Source organism: Chiloscyllium punctatum, chromosome 50 (assembly GCF_047496795.1).
Source record: "Chiloscyllium punctatum isolate Juve2018m chromosome 50, sChiPun1.3, whole genome shotgun sequence".
In the NCBI taxonomy this organism is placed as follows: Eukaryota; Metazoa; Chordata; class Chondrichthyes; order Orectolobiformes; family Hemiscylliidae; genus Chiloscyllium; species Chiloscyllium punctatum.
This window is the reverse complement of record NC_092788.1, coordinates 56,292,635-56,315,728: the sequence shown is the minus strand read 5'-3', so window position 1 is coordinate 56,315,728 and position 23,094 is coordinate 56,292,635.

The window sequence follows — 23,094 nt, the reverse complement described above, 5'->3', positions numbered from 1 at the left end:
CACACACTCTCCGGCAATTAAACAGGAATAAGCAGAAACATACACACATCTCGACACCAACCCCCATCTCATGCCATTAACCTGACATACACAGAAACACACACACAACCCTTCACCACCACAGTGTTTTCTGCCATTAAACAGATATGCATGGAAAAACACACACATGCACACACAACCCTTGTCACCCAATTTGTTCCCTGCCATTAAACAGATTTACACAGAAACACACACACACAAAACCCTTCACCAAAACATTGTTTTCTGCCAGTAAACAGATATACACATAAACACACACACACACACAACCCTCCATCGCTGCCCTGCCTCCCACCATTAAACAGAGATATGCAGAAATACATACACACCAACCTGCACCAATATCTGTCTCCTGTTATTAAACAGATATAGACAGAAACACAAGCACACAACCTCCCACCACCACCCTGTCTCCTGCCATAAAACAAATATATGCAGAAACACATGCACAAAACCCTCCACCACACCCGGTTTCCTGCCATTAATCAGATATACACAGAAACACACAAACACAATCCTCCACTAACACCCTGCCACCTGTCAATAACAGATAAACACAGAAATACACACAAGACTAAACGACCTCTGTCTCCTTCCATTAAACAGATATACACAGGAACACGCACACACAAGCCTCCACGATCATCCTGTCTGCTGCCATTACACAGATATACACAGAACCAAACACACACACATACACGCACACTCTCTCTCCAGCGATTAAGCAGGTATAACTAAAACGCACACACATCTCGACACCACCACCCTGTCCCCTGCCATTAAACAGACATACGCAGGAACACACACACACATGCACAACCCTTGACACCCAATTTCTTTCCCGTCATTTAGCAGATATACACAGAAACAAACACACAACCCTCCATGACCACCCTGTCTCCTGCAATTAAACAGATACATACAGAAATTCACACACAAAACTCTAGCAACACCCTGTCTCTGGCAGAAACACTCACTCACCATCTTCCATCACCACACTGTCTCCTGCTATTAAACAGAAATTTACAGAAACATGCAGACAACCCTTCACCACCACCCTGTCTCCTGTCATTAAACAGATAAACACAGGAACATACACACACCACCCTGTCCCCATCATTAAACAGATATGCACTGAAACACACCCACATACCCAACCCTCCACCACCACCCTGTCTCCTGTCAGTAAACTGATATACACAGAAACACAGATCCATACATCGCTCTACCACTACCTTGTCTCCTGTAATTAAACAGATATGCAATGAAACACACACATATCTCTCCACCACCACCCTGTCCCCAGCACTTATACAGACATACACAGAAACACACATGCAACCCTCCATCACCACCCTGTCTCCTGCCACAGAGCAGATATACACAGAAATGCACACACACATCCCTCGAGCACCACCCTGTCTCCTGGCATTAAACAGATATACGCAGAAACACACAAACCTTCCAAGAACATCCTGTCTCCTGCCAGTAAGCACATAGACACAGAAACACAGACACACTACATTCCACTACACTGTCCCTTGCCATTAAATAGATTTACGCCGAAACACACACATCAGCCTCCTCCACCACCGTGTCCTGCAATTAAACCGATATATACAGAAACATACACACATATTTCAAGTACCACCCTGTCTCCTGTCATTAAACAGATATAGACAGAAACACACACACATCCCTCCTCCACCACACTATCTCCTGTCATTAAACAGTTATACACAGAAACACGCACACACACTATCCTCCACCACCAACCTGTCTCCATCCCTTAAATAGATGTATACAGAAACACACTCACACAACAATCCATGAGAACCCTGTCTCCTGCTATTAAACAGGTATACACAGATATACGCACACAACCCTCCATTCACCACCCTGCCTCCTGCTACTAAACAGCTACACACAGAAATACACACACAATCCTCCATCACCATTCTCTCCTGCCATTAAACAGATATACACAGAAACACGCACACATGCAGAACCCTCCACCACCAGCCTGTTTGCTGCCATTAATCAGATAGACACATAACCACACACACCTCCCCAATCACACACTCTCCGGTGATTAAACAGATCTAAACAGAACCCACACATCTCGACACCAACACCCTGACTCCTGCCAGTAAACAGACATACACAGAAACACACACACAACCCTCCACCACCACATTGATTTCTGCCATTAAACAGACATACACAGACACACACACGTACACACACACGTACGTACACACACACAGACACACACACACACGTACGTACACACACACACACACACACACACACACACACACACACACCTCTTCAACAGCAATTTGTTTCCTGTCATTAAGCAATTAAACAGATATTTACAGAAACATATAGACAACCCTCCACCACCACCCGGTCTCTTGTCATTAAACAGATATACACAGAAACACGCACACCCATTCCTCCAACACCACCCTGTCTCCTGTCATTAAACAGAAATGCACTGAAACACACACATCCCTCCACCATCACCGTGTTTCCTGCCTTTAATCAGATAGACACAGGAACACACACTCAAGACACTACACCACCACCAATCTGTCTCCAGCCCTTAAATAGATATTAACAGAAACACACACTCACACAACCCTCCAAGACCACCATGTCTCCTGCCATTGAGCAGATATACACAGAAATGCACACATGCATTACACTCGACCACCTCCCTGTCTCCTGCCATTAAACAGATATACATAGAAACACACATACAACCTTCCACGAACATCCTACCTACGCACAAACCTCCAACACCACCTTGTTCTCTTGCCATTGAGCAGGTATATGCAGAAATACACACACACACAACCCTCGACCACCACCCTTTCTCCTGCCAATATCCAGATATACACAGAAACACACACACAATCCTCCAACACCACCTTGTTCTCCTGCCATTGAGCAGAGATATACAGAAATACACACATACACACAACCCTCCACCACTACCCTGTCTCCAGCTCTTAAACAGATCTACCAGATACACACACACATACACAAACCTCCACGACCACCCTGTCTTCTTCCCATAAACAGATACACACAACAACACAGACACAAATCCCTCCACCACCACCCTGTCTCCTGCAATTAAACATAGATACACAGAAACGCACACACCATCCTCCTCCACCACCCTGTCCCCTGCAAATAAACAGATATAGACAGAAATATGCACGCATACTTTCAGCACCACCCTGTCTCAAGTCATTAATCAGTTATTTACAGAAACACACACAGAACCCTCCAACACCACCCTGTTGTCCTGCCGTTGAGTATATATAAACAGAAATACATGCACACAAACCCTCGACCTCTACCCTGTCTACTGCCATTAAACAGATATACACCGAAACACAGACACATACAGAACTCTCCAAAACCACTCAGTTTCCTGCATTAATCAGCTATACACAGAAACACACACACAACCCTCCACGAACACCAGTCTGTCTCCCGTCATTAAGCAATTAAACAGATATTTACAGAAACATATAGACAACCCTCCAGCACCACCCGGTGTCCTGTCATTAAACAGATATACACCAAAACACGTGCACCCAATTCCTCCAACACCACCTTGTCTCCTGCATTTAAACATATATTCACACAAACACACAGACACACCACCCTCCTCCACCACCCTGTCTCCAGCAATTAAACAGATATATACAGAAACATAAATGCATATCTTCAGCACCACCCTGTCTCCTGCCATTAAACATTCATACATAGAAACACACACGCACACACAACCATTGACCACCAATTTGTTTCCTGTCATTAAGCAGAAACACAACCTCCACAACAATCCTGTCTACATTCATTACACAGTTATATACAGAAACACACACTCACCAACCTCCAAAACCACCCTGTCTCCTGCAATTAAACAGATATTTACAGAAACATGCAAGCAATCCTCCACCACACTGTCTCCTGTCATTGAACAGATATACACAAAAACACACACACACCACCACGACCACTCTCTCGCCTATCATTAAACAGATATACGCAGAAACACACACACACCACCCTCCACCACAACCCTGTCTCCTGCCATTAAACAGATATACATAGAAATACACACACAGCGGCACGAAGGCACATTGTTTTCTTCCATTTAGCAGATATGTGCAGGTAAACATGCACAACCATCAACCGCCATCACGTCTCCTGCCATGAAACAGATGTACTCAGAAACAAACACATACCAGCCTCCACCACCAGCCTGTCTCCTGCAATTAAACAGATAAAAACAGAAACACACACATAGAGAACCCTCCACCACCACCCTGTTTGCTTCCATAAATCAATTATACACAGAAACACACACACAACCTTCCACTACCATCCTGTCTCCTGCAATTAAACAGATATACACAGAAACACGCACACACGGCATTACACCACCAAGTTGTTTTCTACCATCGATCAGATGTACCCAGAAACACACACAACCCTCCACTCCGACCCTGTCACCCGCTATTAAACCGATGTATGCAGAAACACACACACACACACAACCCTCCACCACCACCTTATTTCCTGCCATTAAGCAGATTTTCACACAAACACACATACTATACTCCACCACCACCCTGTATCCTGCTATTAAACAGGTATACACAGAAACACACACCTAAACCTCCATCACCAGCCTGTCTCCAGCCAGTAAACAGATATACACAGAAACACATACAACCTTCCACGAACACCCTGCCTCCTGACCTTAAACAGATATACGCAGAAACACACATACATACACAACCCTCCACCCCCACCCTGACTCCTGCCAGTAAGCACATAGATATAGAAACAAGTACAGTCTACCCTCCACCACCACCCTGTCTCCTACCAGTAAGCACATAGACACAGAAACTCAGAAAATATGCTCTCCACGACCACCCTGCCCCCTGCCATGAAACAGATATACGCAGAAACTGACAAACGCACACAAGCACACGCAACACTCCATGAACACCCTGCCTCCAGCCATTGGTCAGATATACACAAACACACACACACACACGAAACTGTCTCGTTTCATTAACCACATATACACAGAAACACACAGAAACACACACACACACACACACACACACTCACTCAAACCTTCTTGACCACCCTGTCTCCTGTCATCAAACAGTTATACACTTCCACGAAATTTACAGCTCGGGGAACGGCAGTTACGATGCGATTTGGCAAGATTTAGGAAGCGTAGGATGGGGAAGGAATCTGCAGGGGATGGGCATATCAGGAATGTGGAGCTTATTCAAGGGAAACCTCCTGAGTGTCCTAGATAAGTATGTACCTGTCAACAGGCTCTCCCTGTAGAGCGCGGAAGCCGTGGTTTATGAAGGATGTGGAATCTCTGGTCAAGAGGAAGAGGGAGGCTTATGTTAGGATGAGATGTGGAAACTCAGAGCCAGGAGGAGACATGAGAAGCTGTTGGCGGATAGGATCAGGGTAAACCCTAAGGACTTCTATAGGTATTTAAGGAATAAAAGAATGACAAGAGCAAGATAAGGTCCAATCAAGGATATTAATGGGAAATTGTGTGTGGAGTCAGAGGAGATAGGGGAAGCATTAAATTAATATTTTTCGACGGTATTCACTCTAGAAAACGATAATTTTGCCAAGGAGAAACTGAGATCCAGGGAACTAGACTAGGTGGGATTATACTCGATACTCTGACCAATAAAGGAAAGCATACCAAACGCCTTCTTCACTATCTTATCTACCTGAGACTCCACTATCAAGGAACTATGAACCTGCACTCCAAGGTCTCTTTGTTCAGCAACACTCCCTAGGAACTTACCATTAAGTGCATAAATCCTGTGAGGATTTGCTTTTCCAAAATGAAGCACCTCACATTTATCTAAATTAATCTCCATCTGCCATTCCTCACTGCATTGACCCATCTGATAAACAGGAGACATTGAGGTCTGCAGCTTCTGGCGATTAGAGTTGAGAGTGTAGTGCTGGAAAAGCACAGCAGGTAAGGCAGCATCCGAGAAGCAGGGAAGTAACGTTTCGGGCAGGAGCCCTGCATCAGGAAAGAGGCTGGGAGACTTGGGGGTGGAGAGATAAATGGGAAGGGGGTGAGATTTGGGTGAAGGTAGCTGAGAGTGCAATAGGTGTTTGGAGATGGGGTAAGAGTTCAAGGTCAAAGAGGAGGGTGGAGCAGATTGGTGGGAAGGAAGATTGACAGGTGGGACAGGTCATAAGGATGGTGCTGAGCTGGAAGGTTGGAACTGCGGTAAGTGGGGAAGGGGAAATGAGGAAACTGGTGAAGTCCACATTGATGCCATGGGGTTGAAGGGTCCCAAGGCAAAAGAAAAGGCGTTCTTCCTCCAGGCGTCGGGTGGTGAGGGAATGGCGGTTGGAGGAGGCCCAGGACCAGCATGTTTTCGGCAGAGTGGGTGGGGGAGTTGAAATGTTTGGCAACAAGTCGTTGGGTTGATTTTCAGGTATCCTGGAGACTTTTTGTGGAGACTCTCGTACATTGAGGACATGGGACAACTTCTCACAGAGCAGGTTAGAGAACACCTCCGGACACTGGCACCACTCAAACCCACCACCCTGTTGGGCAGGGTTCGAACGTGTGTGGGCAAGCCCCAATGGATTTCTAACCCACCGCCTAAACCACACGCCTACAACTACATGCTTACAGAGGTTACAGAGCTAAGGAGGATTGTAGGGACTGGAAGAGGTTTCACAGTTTATGAGTGCAGTGGGGACTGGAGGAAAATACCAAAATAGGGAGGGTTTACGTTTGAAGGATTCTGCAGAAAGATTTTACAGGGTTACTGCAGGATTCTTGACAGTGAGGAGTAGCAGAAATATCTTGGGTCAATGTCCAGGGATCCTTCACAGTTGCGAACCACGTTGTTAGGGTTGTTAAGAAAGCCAATGATGTGTCGGCTTTCGTTTGCAGGGGCCTTGAGTTTAAGAGCTGTGAGGTTATGTTGCAGCTCGATACATCCTGTTGTTAGACCACAATTAGAATATCGTGTTCAGTTCTGTTTGCCTCATTACAGGAAAAATGTGGAAGTTTTGGAGAGGTTGCAGAGGAGATTTATCAGGATGTTACCTGGTCTGGAGGGGAGGCCTAACGAAGAAAGGTTGAGGAATCCTGGGCTTTTAATTTTGGAATGAAAAAGGATGAGAAGTGACTTGATAGAGGTACGAGATTATGAGAGGCAGACATAAGGTGGGTGGCCTGAGATTTTTCCCAGTGCGAAAATGGCTATAACTAGGAGGCAGAATTGTAAGGTAATTGGAGGAAGGTTGAGGGGAGATGTCAGAGGTAGCTTCTTTACACAGAGTGTGGTGGGTGAGTGGAATGTATTGCCAGTGTGGGTGGTAGAGTCAGATACATTAGGGACATTTAAGTAATATTTAGATAGACACATGAATGATAGCAAAATGAATTTCTCAAAATGGAGACCTGTGACCAATGGTGTTCCACAGGGATCCATGCTGGGACCACTGTTGCTTGTGATACATATCAATAATTTGGTGGAAGGTATTGGTTCCTTGATTAGCAGGTTGCAGATGAGACTAAGATTGGTGGAGTAGCAGATAGAGAAGGGGACTGTCAGAGAACACAGCAGAATATAGATAGTTTGGAGAGGCGGGCTGGGAAATGGCAGATGGAGTTCAATCCAGACAAATGCGAGGTGATGCATTTCGGATGATCTAATTGGAAAGTGAACTATACAGTAAATGGAAAAGTCCTGGGGGAAATTGATGTACACTGAGATCTGGGTATTCAGGCCCATTGCTCTTTAAACGTGGCAACGCAGGACAGTAAATTGGTCACGGCGGCATATGGCATGCTTTCCTTTATTCGAAGGGGTATCGTGTACAAAAGTTGGCAGGTCACGTTACAGTTGTATATGACTTTGATTGGTCACATTTATAATATTACATACAGTTTTGGTCGCCACATTACCAAAAGGAGGTGCATGCTTTGGAGAGAGTGCAGAGGATGTTCACCAGGAAGTTGCCTGGTATAGAGGGCGCTAACAATAAGGAGAGATTGAATATTTTCGGATTATTTTCATTAGAAAGATGAAGGTTTACTGGGGACCTGATTGAGGTCTGCAAAATCATGTGAGGTATAGACAGGATGGATAGCAAGAAGCTTTTTTCCCCAGAGTGCGGAACTCAATTACTAGGGGTCATGAGTTCAAAGCGAGAGGGGAAAGGTTTAGGGCAGATAGGCTGGAAAGATCTTTATGCAGAGGGTGATGGGGACAGGGGACGCGTGGCCAGCAGAGGTGGTACAGGCGGGAACGATAATGTCACTTAAGATGTATCCAGACAGATGCATGAATGGGGAGGGAGCAAAGGGGTACATATCCTCACAAAATAGGCGACAGGTTTCGACAGAGGATCTGGATTGGTGGAGGCTTAGAGGACTGTAGAGCCTGTTCCTGTACTGTGATTTTCTTTGTTCCTTGAATGGTTTGCAGGTAAGATTGATCTTAGAGACGGATAAAAGATGGACACAATATTGAGGGCTGAAGGGCCTGTACTATGCTGTACTGTTCTATGTTCTAAATAGGGAGGGTTACAATGACAGGAAGAGGTTTTGGGAGGCTAGAAAGGATGGTATCTGAATCAATAGATACATTAGGGAGGTTTACGAGGATTGTCCGCGGTAACAGAGACAGCAATGGTCTGATCTGGTGCAGACGACCCCGGGACTGGGAGGGTGGTGGGGACTGGAGGTGGTTTCACAGGGAGGGAAGACGATAGAGCCACAGGGTGTTACAGAAATTTGGAGAGCTGTAGGGTCTGCAGGAGATCGTGGAGATGGGGATGTTGGGAGGGATTGGCAGTTTACAGGGAGAAGGAAGTTGGTAGGATGGAGCGGTTTACACAGACAGGGAGAGTTTTCGGTGAATGGAGCAGATGACAGACATAAAGTGGGTTGTACAGACTGGAGGACCAAACAGAGATATGGAGGGTAGTCGTGACTGAAGATGTATATTCCTTCTGCAGATTATTTAGATATGAAGGGTGTGGACACTGACAGATATTGCAGAAGGGCAGTAACTTTGGTTGGAGACAGTTTCACAGATAAGGGAGCATTTGTAACCTTCTCCAGTTTGGTAAAAGTGGGAAGGGTTGTATGGGAGGGTGACATTTACACAGGTAGGGGTGTAAGAGTTGGAGAAGGTTATGGAGATGAGTAACTGGATGGAGATACAGGAGGAGTTCACATTGATAGGTTGTGTGTTAGCGATGGGATGACGTTACACAGATAGTGAGTCTTGTCAGAACTGTATCGAGAGAATCATAGGCTTTCAGTGGATTCTCCAGATGGGGAGTGGTGAAGGGACCTGTGAGGATTGTAAAGTCTCCACCGAGTAATCGTGTCTTTAGGACTGGAAGAGATTACGTAGATACAGACACATTGAAGACAATATGTGCCTCCTTCTTTTTATTGAACAGAGCGTCAATATCCCCCATCAGACAGGGATCCCTAAACCTGCCAGCTTTTCCCTTCACTCAATCAGAGACATATTGGATTCTTGAGATCACACTTTTGCCAGTCATTCCTTTTCTTTCACACAGACTCACCCAGTTGATGGGAGCATGATGTGGTGGAGCCGGTGTTGGACTGGGATGAACAACCTTAAAAATCTCACAAAACCAGCTTACAGTCCAAAATGTGTATTTGGAAGCTCTAGATGTCAGAGCTCTGCTTCATCAGGTGGAGCACAATCGTAAGGCACAGAATTATACCAACAGGATAGCAGGGTCATGGAATGTAATACCAAACACATTTAGTTTCAGTTTTCATCTTTAAGAATGATTACCTGCACTTCAAAACCTGGTGCTTCGAAATAAACCTGTTGGACTATAACCTGGTGTTGTGTGATTTTTAATTCACCCAATCAACCTCTGCTCGATCCTGCCAAATGGCCCCAAAAGTGGCCCTACTCCAGTTTAAGACCTTAATATATGGACCTGCCTGAGTTTTGTCAATAACTATGTTAAACTAAGACAGCTGTGGTCACTGGACATAAAGTGCTCTCCGACTGCCAATTCAGTCACTTGCCCGACCCCGTTTTCTGAGGGGAGATCTCGTTTGAAGCCGCCTGAGTAGAGTGCAGCCATCTACATATTGATCTTGGAATCTTTCTTGGACACATTTGACAACTTACACCCCATATGGGCCTTTTACACACTGGGTGGTCCAGTCAATACAGGGGAAGTTAAAATCTCCAACTAATACTGACCTATTATTTCTTTTGGTACCTGCAATCTCTCTTCACATCTGCTCCTCTAGTACCCGTTGGCTATTTGGGGGTCCAGAACAATATCCCAGCAGACTGACCATCCTTTTTTAGTTTGTAATTTCTTAACATATGGCCTCATTTGATCACCCCGAAAGAGTATCCTAACTAAGCACTGTTGTTATGTCCTCCCTTATCAAAAGGACAACTCCCCTCCTCACTTACTTGTCCTTCTGTCCCGTCTGTAGCTTCTGTATCCTGGAACACTGAGCTGCCAGTCCTGCCCTTCGCTCAGCCATGTTTCTTTTATGTCTATAATATCCAAGTACCCGTAGCCAATCCATGCTCTGAGCGCATCTGCCTTACCAGTCAGGCCTTGGGCATTGAAATAAATGCGCGTTAAATCAAAAGTCTTTTCCCTCCCTTGACTGTGCCCCTCGATATCCTGGATAGAAAACTTGCTCTTGAAGGTTGATGCATTTTTCACTTGGCTGGTCAATGGGCCTTCTCTTACTCAGAGTCCAAAGCCCTGCCAAACTAGTTTAAACCCACTGCGATAAAACAAGTAAATCACCCCCAGGGATACTGATGTCCCTCCGGTTCAAGTCAAACCCGCCCCCCCTTGTTCTGGTAAAGGAGGAGATTGCTGGAACCCTCGTGGATATATTTAATAATTTCCTGGCTACGGGTGAAGTGCAGAATGACTGGAGGATAACTAACGTGGTTCCTTTATTCAGAAAGGGAAGCAGGGATAGGCCAGGTAATTACAGAGCAGATATTCTGACAGCAGGGAGAGGGAACTTATTGGACACAATTCTGAGGGACTGAATGAATCAGCATTTGGAAAGGTAGAAATCGATTATGGATACTCACCACGGATTTGGTAGAGAAAGATCCTCTCCCAAATTCAGCTGAGATTTTTGTTTGAAATTATGATTGAGGATTTTGATGAGGGCAGTGCAGAAGATGTGTGTTACATGGAATTCATTAAGGCATTTGACAAGGTCCCACATGGAACGCTGGTCCAACAGACCAATGGGATCCAAGGCAATTTGGCAACCTGGATGCACAACGGTGGAGGGTAAGTTTTGTGTTTGAAATTCTTTCAAAAGCGGGTGTACCACAGGGATCTGGGCAGCAACCATTGCTGGTTATTATAGAACATAGAATATAGAAAGGTACAGCACAGAACAGGCCCTTAGGCCCACGAAGTTGTGCCGAGTCTTAATCCTAATGTAAAATATAGTAACTTAACCTATGCACCCCCAACTCTTTCCTATCCATGTGCTTGTCCAGCAGTCGCGAAAGTGTCCCCAATGACTCTCCTTCCACCACCTCAGCTGGCAACACATTCCATGCATTCACAACTCTCTGCGTAAAGAACCTACCTCTGATGTCTCCATTATACCTTCCTCCTAATATCTTCAAACGATGACTTCTCGTACCAGTCAATCCTGCCCTGGGGAAAAGTCTCTGGCTATTGACTCGATCTATTACTCTAATTATTTTGAACAGTATTATGTACATTAATAACTCGATGTGAAAGCACAAGGTATCATTTGTAAGTTTGCAGATGACATAAAAGGTGAGGCTGTTGTCCACCGTGAGGGGGATGGTCTCAGGCTACAATCTGAAGGTTGAGGCCAGAACAGGTGGTGAGAGAGGAGGGGTATTGGAGTTTCTGATCAGTGAAAACATTACAGCATTAATGAGACAGGATATTCCTGGGGATCACCCAGTGAAGATATAATGGTGCAACGGAGAAATGAGAATGGGTTATCAGTTTGGTATGACTGTAATACAGGCCCCCAACAGTCAGCGAGAATTTGAGCAGCAAATATGACGGGAGATCTCAGAGATCTGTAAGAATGATAGGATTGTAATGGTCAGGGATTTTAACTTTACAAACCTAGACTCGGACTGCTGGAGTGTTCAGAGCTTCGATGCGAGGAATTTGTTCGGCATGTACAAGAAAGCTGTCCCAGTCCAAATGTAAATGGTCGGACTGCAGGAAGAGGTAAAACCTGACCTCGCCTTGGGAAACAAAGTAGTGAAAGGGACTGAGTTGTTAGTGGGGCAACACTTTGGCAAAGTGATCACAGTCGTATTAGTTGGAGAATAGCGATGGAAAAGGAAAAACCTGGTCCACAAGTTAAAGATCAAAAGTGGCCTTTCCTCAATCCAGATGTTATTAGTCAAGAGCTTTTATCAATTGATTGTGGAGGCTATGTGCAAGTAAAGGGACGTCAGGCAGGTGGGAAGCTTTCAAAAGGGAGTTAAAATGAGAGTTCAGAGCCATCATATTCCTGTTAGTGTCAATGACAATGCTGACACACGTAGGAAACTCTAGATGACTGGGGGTATTGAGGTTCTGCTCAACAAAAAGGGGACACATGTCACATATAGCCAGCTGGATTAAGGGAATCCATCGAAGAACATTGTGGGTGGAGTAATTCACTTAAAGGGAAATTAGGAGGGCACAAAGGGGACAACAAAAAGGGTTGGCAGATCAGGCTGAGGAAAATCCAAAGAGATTCTACAAGTATATTAACAATAGAAGATTAACTAGGGGCAGAGTATGGCTCCTTGAAGATGAATGGGGCCATCCAAGTGTGGAACCACAGGAGATGGGTGAAATCCTAACCAAAAATATCATGTTTGAAATTGCTGTGGAGAAAGACAAGGGGATGTCAGGGAAATAAACAGTGATGTCTTCACAAGACCCCACATAATAGGAGGTACTGGAGGTTTTTAAAAGCATATAAGGGAGACAATTCCATGGGAACTAATCAAGCACATCCCAGGATATTGTGCGAAGCTCAGGAAGACATTGTGTGTCCCATAAAGAGATTTTTCTATCACTGACAGCCACGGGTGATGACCAGGGAGCCTGGAGGGGCTAATGTTGTGCCAGTGTTTAGGAAAAGCTACGAGGGAAAGCCATGGAGATAAACACCAATTAGCTTGATGTCAGTGGCACGTACATTGTTGGAAGTGATCCTGCGGGACATGAGTTACATGCATTTACAACGGCAATGATTGATTACGGACAGTCAGCACAGCTTTGGAGTACTGCATAGAATTCTGATCATCCGGATTGAAGAAGTATTTCCTGAAACTGTAAATGGAACAAATATTGTAGAAGATGTTACTGATACTGGAGGGTTTGACAGAATCGGAGAGGCTGGATATGCTGGAAAGCAACGTAGGGGGATGAGATAGATTTGGCAGATAAGGCTAAGGAAAATGCAAATATTTTTCTACCGCATACAACTGCACAAAAACAACTGGACAGACACTAGGACTCCTCAAAAATCAGTGAGGCCATCCAATTGTAGACACACAGGAGATAGGCAAGGGCCTAAATGAGCATTTCATGTCAGAACGTACTGCGGACAAAGACTAGGAAACAAAGGGAAGAAACAGTGATGGCTTGTAAAGAGTCCCCGTTTCAGAAGAGGTGTTGCTGGAGGTCTCAGAACACAAATGTAGAGAAAGCCCTAGATCCTGAACAAATGTATCCCAGAACATTGTGGCAAAGTAGTGGCAGGGACAGGAGCAGAAATATTTATATCATTGTCTTTCGCATTTCCATTGGTGGAGGTGGCTGAGGGGTGACCTTATAGAGGTTTAGAAAACCATAAGGGTTGCAGGTAAGTTGATTAGACAAGGTCTTTACCCCAGGGTAGTGGAGTCCATAACTAGATGGGATTGAACTGCAGAAAGAGAAGGTGTTAGGAATTCTGGAAAGTGTAACAATCGGTAAGTCCACTAGGTCAGATGGGATTTATCCTTGGCTGCTCTGGGAAGCCAGGAAGAAGATTGCCGAGACTTTGGCTTTGATCTTTATGTCGTTATTGTCTACGGGAATAGTGCCAGAAGGCTGGAGGACAACAAATGTTGTCCCCTTGTCCGTAAAAGGGAATAGAGACAACCTTGGTAATTATAGACCTGTGAGCCTTACTTTCATTCAGGGTAAAGTGTTGGGAAGGCTTGTAAAAGAGGCTAGCATTTATAACCATCTGGAGATAAATAAGTTGATGACGGATAGTAAGCACAGTTTTGTGAAGGGTCGGTCATGCCTCACAAACATTATTGACTTCTTTGAGGTGACCAAACAGGTGGATGTGGGTAAAGCAGATCTTGGTAGTGCAGATGAGCAGAGAGATCCCTGTGTTCATGTACATAGATCCTTGAAAGTTGCCACCCAATTTGATAGGGTTGTTAAAAAGGCATTCAGCATGTGAGCTTTTATTGGTACAGGGATGGAGTTTCAGAACCATGAGATAATGCTGCAGTTGTACAGAACTCTGGTGCAGCCACATCTGGAGAGTTGCCTCTGGTTCAGATCACTGCATTAGATGAAGGATGTGAAAGATTTGGAAAATGTTCCAAGGAGATTTACTAGGATGTTACCTGGTACGGAGGGACGAAGTTCATAACCTCCAGTTATGAGGAAGGCTGAGGGACTTGAATCTGTTTTTGTTCGAGAGAAGACATGTGAGGCCAATTGATTGAGACATACAAGATAATCAGAGGGTGAGATGGGTTGGACAGTGAGAGCCTTTTCCGGCGGAAGGCGATGCCTAGCACGAGGGGAGATAGCTTTAAATTGAGCTAGATATTAATATTATTAATTAATAGATATGGAACAGATGCCAGTGGTACTCAGAATAGTCACGGAATGGAATGCATTGCCTGCAACAGTAGTAGACTCACCAACCTTAAGGGTATTTAAACGGTCGTTGGATAGGCATGTGGTGGAGAATGGATTAGGGAAGTATAATGGACTTCAGATTGGTTCCACAGGTTGGCGCAACATTGACGGCCGATGGGCCTGTACCACGTTGCTATGTTCTATGTTCTATGTTCTGTGTTCTAGAGGGCATAATTATGAGATGGGAGAGAAAAAACTTAAAAGGGTTTGGAGGAAAAAAATCCAAACAGAGGATGGTGCAGGTAGAGAATGAACTTCCAGGGGACGTGGTAGAGAAAAGCACAATAAGAACTTGGGAAAGACATTTGGGCAGGTACATGGAGAGGAGAAGGTTTGAAGGGATATGGATCAAATGCAGGGAAATGCGACTCGTTCAGGAACTCTGGACAGCGTGGACTAGTTGGACCAAAGAACCGTTTCTGTGCAGCATGGCTCTACCTCCAGTTATTGGCATGTTGTAGACACTGGTGAAAGTTACAGATATAGGGTTTTTATTCTGGAATGCAGTACGTTTCAAATATGTGGAGGGACTATTGGGAAAGGAGGAGGTTACAGGGACAGGAAATGTTATTGGAGTTAAAAATTATTAAAGACGCTGGTCCACAAGACTTGCCACAGATACAATGTTGCGGATTAGTGAGTCTCAGAACAACAGAATTGACGGTAGGGGCAGTGATTGAGCCTGGGGTGTGCCTGTACTATATTCCCCCTCCAGCACTGTATCTATGTCATCTTTTGTTAGCCGATGTTTGGAGCTCTCTCATTCCTCTCTTCTCTGTTCACTGTGAGTGATCTTACCTCACTGCAGGATTGATTGAAGACTCCAGGTCTCCCTGCCCTTTGTCTCTCTGGCTGACCAACCATATTCAATGTGGTGATGGACGAGACATCCAGTAGTTGGGAAGTCTATTGAGTCAGGAAATTCCTGAGTACCGACAGGAGGCAGAGAAATAGACAGAATGGGAAATTAGACTGATGCAGTGAGGGTTACACAGGGAGAATAGCACCGAGTCCCAGAGAGATCTGGAAAATCCCAGTCTCCATCCCCGGCCTGTGCTGTTGCGGCTCTCTGGATTGGAGGATTCTGTTAGCTCAGGATCTGGAGTAGCTGCAAAAGCGAGAGACACTGACAGAGGCAGCAATTAGACCCTCTCAGTGAGAGACTGAGTGATATTAGCAGAGTGCAGGAAGATTTCATAATGAAACAATTATGTTGGAAGAACAGGTTTAGGTTCCTGATGCACTGGTATCAGTGCTCAGCAATGAGCAACCTTTGAGCACGTGAAGTAATGGCCGAGTGGTATTATTGCTAGAGCATGTATCCAAAACATCACCCAATGTTCACTGGAAACAGGTTTGAATCCCACCATCAGAAGTGGTGGAATTTGCAGTCAATACTTTTTTAAGATTGCAATTAACAATCCATTAATAAGTACGAAACTATTGCTGATGTCCAAAATAACGTTGGTTAATCAAAAAGACACTTGGGGACATCTGCCCATCCTCATGTGGTCTGCACGACATACTCACAGCAAAGTGTTTGCCTCTCAATTGCCCTCTGAAATGGCCGAGCAAGTTACTCCACTCAAGGGCAGCTAGGGCTGAGCAAGAAAGGCTGGTCAGCCAGAGACACCCACATCCCATACCCGATTTAAAATATAATCCATTAGGATGGTCCCACTGGAACCGTGCTGGGACCAGTGTCCTGGGCAATCATGTTAATAAGCTTATGGACAGGGCTTTAAACTGACAGAGCGGATGCAGGGACAGGGTTCAGGTGAAAGGAGCTTTCCAAATCCAAAGAGAAAGGTGAGCATCGGAACAACACAGTCATATGGCTGAAGATAAGCAGAAAGGAACAGGAAGGGACAGAGTTTAACTAAAACTGTACATAAGGGAATAGATTTGTGACAGGAAATTGTAGGAAACATATAATATGTTTTTTTTGGAATGGACAAAGTCTCTAAATAAGATAGATGGATTTGTGACAGAGATAAAAGAGAGTTAGACACCAGGGTGACGTGGTTACAGGATGAACAAAAGGTGGGCATAAATATTCAATGATTTGCAACCTTGCAGAAATTCAGGCAAAAATGGACATCGCTATCAATAATGGATACCAAAGGCATTACAGAGAAAGCATTTGGCTGCAGATCATGAAGTAAAGTCAGTCTGAATGTAAACTCAGGCTATTACTTGCCAAGGTCACAAGCAGCAGAACAGTTTTCGGCCAGCAAACAGCATTTCATTGCATATCGCTGCATTAAACAGGAACTCATTGGAATTTTTAATAAAGGCATAATTACAATTCAGTGAAACTTCAAAATTCGTATAATCTGGGTCAATCACGCTGAAAACAGTGATATTGGAAGGGGAGTTTGGACAATTGTTTTCAGTGTTTCTTTGAATAACAAATAGTTACAGCCCTAGCCAGTTGCACAATATCAGATTGACCGTTGTGTGATGAAACTTAGTGAATGAGAAATGTCACCTGGAGAGATCCTCCGGGAAATTGTGATAAAGTGCAGTTTAAAGCAATATAAAATGTTAAAGTGAATCACAGAAAGGACAAACTACAATTAAAAACAAAAACAGCCAATTACATGAGTTTAAGAGGAGAACTGACCAAGGTAAATAGGCTAAAAAGACTGAAACGTGTGTGTAAATGAACAGTGGAAAACATTTGAATGAACTTTGTAAAACACTCAAGAAAAGGACATTCCATTGAAACAGACACAACCTCAATGAGAAACCCACACCTGTCCCTCACTCAGAACAAAATCGAGTATGAGGTTGAGAAGATCACCAAAAAGTATTTAAAATCCAGAAGTGAGAGAGGGTTTTTGGAGTAAGAGTTAAAGGGATTGCAAAGGGTTTGCTAGCAGGAGGGGGTCAGTGGGAAAGTGAATCATTGTCAGGGTTGAATGACACGTTAGGAGCATGGAAGGGGAAGATGCTGGAGGTGGTCAGAATGTTACAGAGAGTGGTCATGGCCTGAACAGTATTACAAAGCCAGTACGGACTGCTGCAGCTGGAGGGGTGTGTAGAGGTAGGGAGGGATATATGTATTTGCATAAATTCATTCATGAGATGTGGTTGTCACTGCCTGGACTAACATTCTTTGACCACACTGCTAATTACCCAGAGGGCTCCTCAGAGCCAGCCATATTGCTGTGGATTTGGAGTCAAATGTTGGCCAGACCAGGTTACAATATTTGATGTCCTTGCCGAAAGCAGGTAAGTTAACCATATGAGTACTTCCTACTGATCAGCAATGCTTTTATTGTGACCTCACCAATGTCTTGTACAGATACAACATGACATCCCAACTCCTACTCTCAATGCTCTGCCCAATGAAGGTAAGCATCCCAAACGCCAGCCTGTTTGCTTGTGACGCAACTTCCAAAGAACTGTGTACTTGCGTCCCTACGTCACTGATTGACAACACTACCCAGGGCCCGAACATTAACTGTACAAGCCCCACCCTGGTTTGTTTCACCAAAATGGAACACCTCACAGATATATAATTAAACTCCACCTGCTATTCTTCAGCCCACTATCCCAGCAGTACTGTTCATCCTGTTGTATCATAGATAACCTTCTCCACTAACCACTTTGTCACCATTTTCAGTGTCACCCAAGAAGCTTACTTACCAGGAAACCAATAGTCCCATCCAAACCATTTATCCAAATGACCAACAACAGTGGACCCACTACACCGCTGGTCACATGCCTCCAGTCAGAAAAACAACATGTCTCCCGTCACCCTCTGTCTACAACCATCAAGCAAATTTTGTATCCTGTTCACTAGCTCCTTCTGAATGCCATATCCTTTTACACTGATCTGAGCTTATTACCCACTTTACCACACGGAACATAGAACACAGAACAGTACAGCACAGGACCCTTTGGCCATGACGCCATGCCAACCTTTCAACCAACTGTAAGATCAAACTAATCTACATACCAGTCATTTTACTATCATTCATGTGCCTACCAAAGAGACTATTAAATGTCCCAAAAGTATCTAATTTTACTACCACCGTTGTCTATGCATTCCAACCACATACCATTCTCTATCCTTTTGTCCATCCTCTATTGACCTTAAAATTATACCCCCTTGTAACAGCCATTTAAGCAATAGGAGAAAAAAATCTCTCATTGTTCATTCTCTCTGTGCCTCTCATCATCTTGTTCAGCACTACCAAGTCGCCTCGCCCCTTTCTTCACTCCAATGAGAAAAGCCTTAGCTCCCTCAAACGTTCTCCATAAGAAATGCCCTCCATTCCAGGCAGCATCCTGGTAAATCTCCTGTGTATGCTCACTAAAACTTGCACATCCTTCCTGTAAAGAAGGAACCAGAACTGAACACAATATTCCAAGTGTGGTCTCACCAGGCTGCTATGAAGATGCAGTTAAACCTCATGGTTCTTAAAATCAATCCACTTGCTCAGGAAAGCCAACACAACATATGCCTTTTTAACAACTCTATCAATGTGCGTGGCAACTTTGAAGGATCTATGAACATGGACCCCATGATCTCTCTGTTCTTCCACACTACCAAGTATTCTGCCTTTTACCCTGTATTCTGCATTCAAATGCAATCTTCCAGAATGAATCACTTCACACTTTTCCAGATTGAACTCCATGTGCCACTTCTAGCCCAGCTCTGCGTCCTGTCAATATCCCGTTGCAACCTACAACAGCCCTCCACATTACCCACCACTTCACCAACCTTCATTGACAAACTTACTAACCCACTCTCAAACTTCCACATGCACGTCATTTATAAAAATCACAAAGAACAGGGTCCCAGAGCTGATTGTTACAGAACACCACTGGTCACTGAGCTCCAGGCTCAATACTGTCCATCTGCTGCCATACTCTGTCTTCTCTAGGCCATCCAATCCTGCATCCAGACAGATAGATTTCCCTGTTTCCCATGCCTCCTCATTTTCTGAATGAGCCATCAACGTATTCTGTCATATCCTCAAAGGATTCAATAAGGTTTCTGAGGCATGACCTGCCCCTCACAAACCCATGCTGACTGTCTCTAAATTAACTATGGTTTTCCAAGTAGTCATATATCCTGTCTTTAGCGTCCTCTCCAATAATCTGCACTTCCCAGACATAAGACTATATCTGTAATTCCCAGGATTCTACCTCCGTAACATTGCTCGGACTTTACAAATCTTCTCTCCTCTGCCATGTTCCCCAGAGGGGCACTGGAGGGTGGCGGGGGTTACAGAAATAAGGACGAATATCAGGACAGGAGGATTTTGCAGACATTAGTAGGTTTGCAGTTTCAAAAGGAGGTTTCAGTAATTATGAGGTTTCATGGTGATGAAGGCATTTGAGGAGGGAGGGAGGGAGGGAGTACTGTAGGGAATTAAGAGGTTTCACAGTTTGGGTGTTTGTTAGGGCTGCAAGTGGTTACTGAGTTGGGGAGGGTGTAAGCACTCGTGGATACTACAGAAAGATGTGATTTTGGTTGCAATGCATGAAGAGGATTCAGGAAGCTGGAGAGTATGGGATCTGAACAAGGTTACACAAATAGGAAGAGTTTTCAGTAGTGGAGGTGTTTACAGAGATATCAATGGTCTGATATGGAGCAGAGGACCCAGACTGGGAGGGACGTGGGGACCGGAGGTGGTTTCAGAGGGTGGGAGGACCATAGACCCACAGGAGGTTACAGAAATGTGGAGGGCTACAGGGATGTCAGTGGTTCATGAAGTTTGGAAATTTGGGAAGGATGGAGGCGTTTACAGGGATAACGATGTTTGTAGGACAGGGCTGGATCACAGACAGGGAGTGTTTTAGGGCGCTGAGCAGATTACAGAGATAAAGATGTTTGTATCGACTGGACGAACAAACAGAGATATGCAGGGTAGTCATGACTGAAGATGATTATAGATATAGGAAGGCTTAGGTTCTGCAGGTTGTTTCGACATGGAGGATGTGGAATCTGGAATATTTTTCAGAGATTGGTGCAGGAAGTTTGGTTGGAGACAGTTTCACAGATAAGGGAGCACAGCACTAACAGGAGGAGGTTGTAGAGGAGGGTGGTGTTTACACAGATGGGGGTATAAGAGCTGGACAAGGTTATGGAGGTGGGTAGATGGTGGAGACAGTGGAGGAGCTAATATTGACGGGGGATGATAGTGACAGGAAAGTGTTAAATAGATAGTGAGTTTTGTAGAAACTTGATTGGGAGAGTCACAGGCATTTAAGTGAGTTCTACAGATCAGAAGTGCTGCCGAGACCTGAGAGGATTACACTGATAGGGATAGTTGTCGGGTCTCCCCAGACTGTTGTTGTTTAGTGACTGGAAGAGATTTGGTAGATAGGGAGGGATGTAAGAGCTGCAGGAGCTTATGGAGAGTGGAAGAGTTGGAGCAGTTCACATAGTGAGGGTTCTCCAACAAGAGTAGGTTACAGATATGAGGGTTGTGTGGCCTGAGAAAGTTAAAGAGATGGAGAGTTTTTGCGTCTGGAAGAGATTACACTGACAGGGACAGTTGACGAGAGTGAAGCAAATATGCATGGAGAAGGTTACACAGATAGGGAGGGTTGTAAGGACTGAAGGTAAATACACAGACATGGAGGGTTATCTTGTTAGACGGAGCTAGAGGGATAGGGACTGGTGTAGGGATTTACACAGATAGGGAAGGTTGTGTTTTGGTGAAGGTTTCACTGATACAGACAGTGTTAGGGAGTGTTTAGTGGACTACAGAGGAGCTCAGAGAGAATGTATTATGGGGAGTGGAGGAGATTACAGACACAGAGATGGCTGTCGGGTTGAAAAGACCTTCTACAGATCCTCGGTGCTGTAAGGCTGGAGGGAGATTATAACAGTGAGTGTTGCCAAGACTTAATTACTTCACTGATATAGAGCAGGTCTCAGCACGTAACTGTCAAAGGGAAGTTGAGACAGTCCAATGTGTTTCAAAGATATGAATGTTCATGGGAGTTTCAGGAGGGAACAGTGATTGGGAGTGGTGTAACAAATGGCAGTAGTTGTAGGGAGGGTGCTAAAAACAGGAAGAGGTTTATATATCAATCTTTGTAAGGACTGGAGAAGGTTACATCGGAAAGGAGTGTCTTAGGGACTGGAGGATATTACAGTTTTAAAGAGAATACTGGAATGACGCAAGGTTCAAGAGACCGGGATGGTTGGCAGGACTGGACAAAAATCTGAATAGAATCTCCACAGTCTGGAACCAGGCCATTCGACCCAACCAGTCCATTCCAAACCTCTGAAGAGCATCTGACCCAGACCCACCCCTTTACCTATCCCTTTAACCCTGCATTTCTCATGGTTAGCTCACCTAAACCACACTTAATGATAGTTAATCCACTGATCGTGCAACGTTTGGATTGTGGGATGAAACCAGAGCGCCCGGGAAAACCCACACAGTCGGAGGGAGAACATGCAAAGTCCACACAGACAGTTGCCCAAGGCTGGAATCGAAGCCAGGTCCCAGGCGCAGTGAGGCTGCATTGTTAACCACTGAGCCATCCCTGTGTCTGATTATACAGAGCGCTGCATACATTAGACCAGGTTCGAAAGTTCACAAGGGTTTATTGGAAAAGGAAGAATATATAGTCAGGGATAGGACAAGGTTTCACAGATGGTGTCCATGAGAGGGACTGGAGGAGGTTAGCGCAATAGGGAGGGCTGTGGAATCTCCAGGCAATAAGAGGTAGGGACGGTTGGGGAGACTGAATGAAGTTAGTACTGCTCAGAGTTGTGCACACTGGGTGAGGTTCCAGAGTTAGCAAGGATTCTATGGACTGGCTGAGGTTATAGACAGAGGCAGTTGTGTGAATGAAAGTTTTTACAACAATTGAGAGGAGGTTTCAGACACATGAATGGTTTTAGTGGCTGCAGGATGTTCGAGAGCTAGAAAGGCTAGTACTGACTGGAGGTGGTCAAAGGTAAGGAAGGGAGTTTGTTACAGAGACAGAGAGGTATGGAAAGAGAGGGCAAGGTTACAGATATTGGGACAGTTCAAGTGGCTTCAG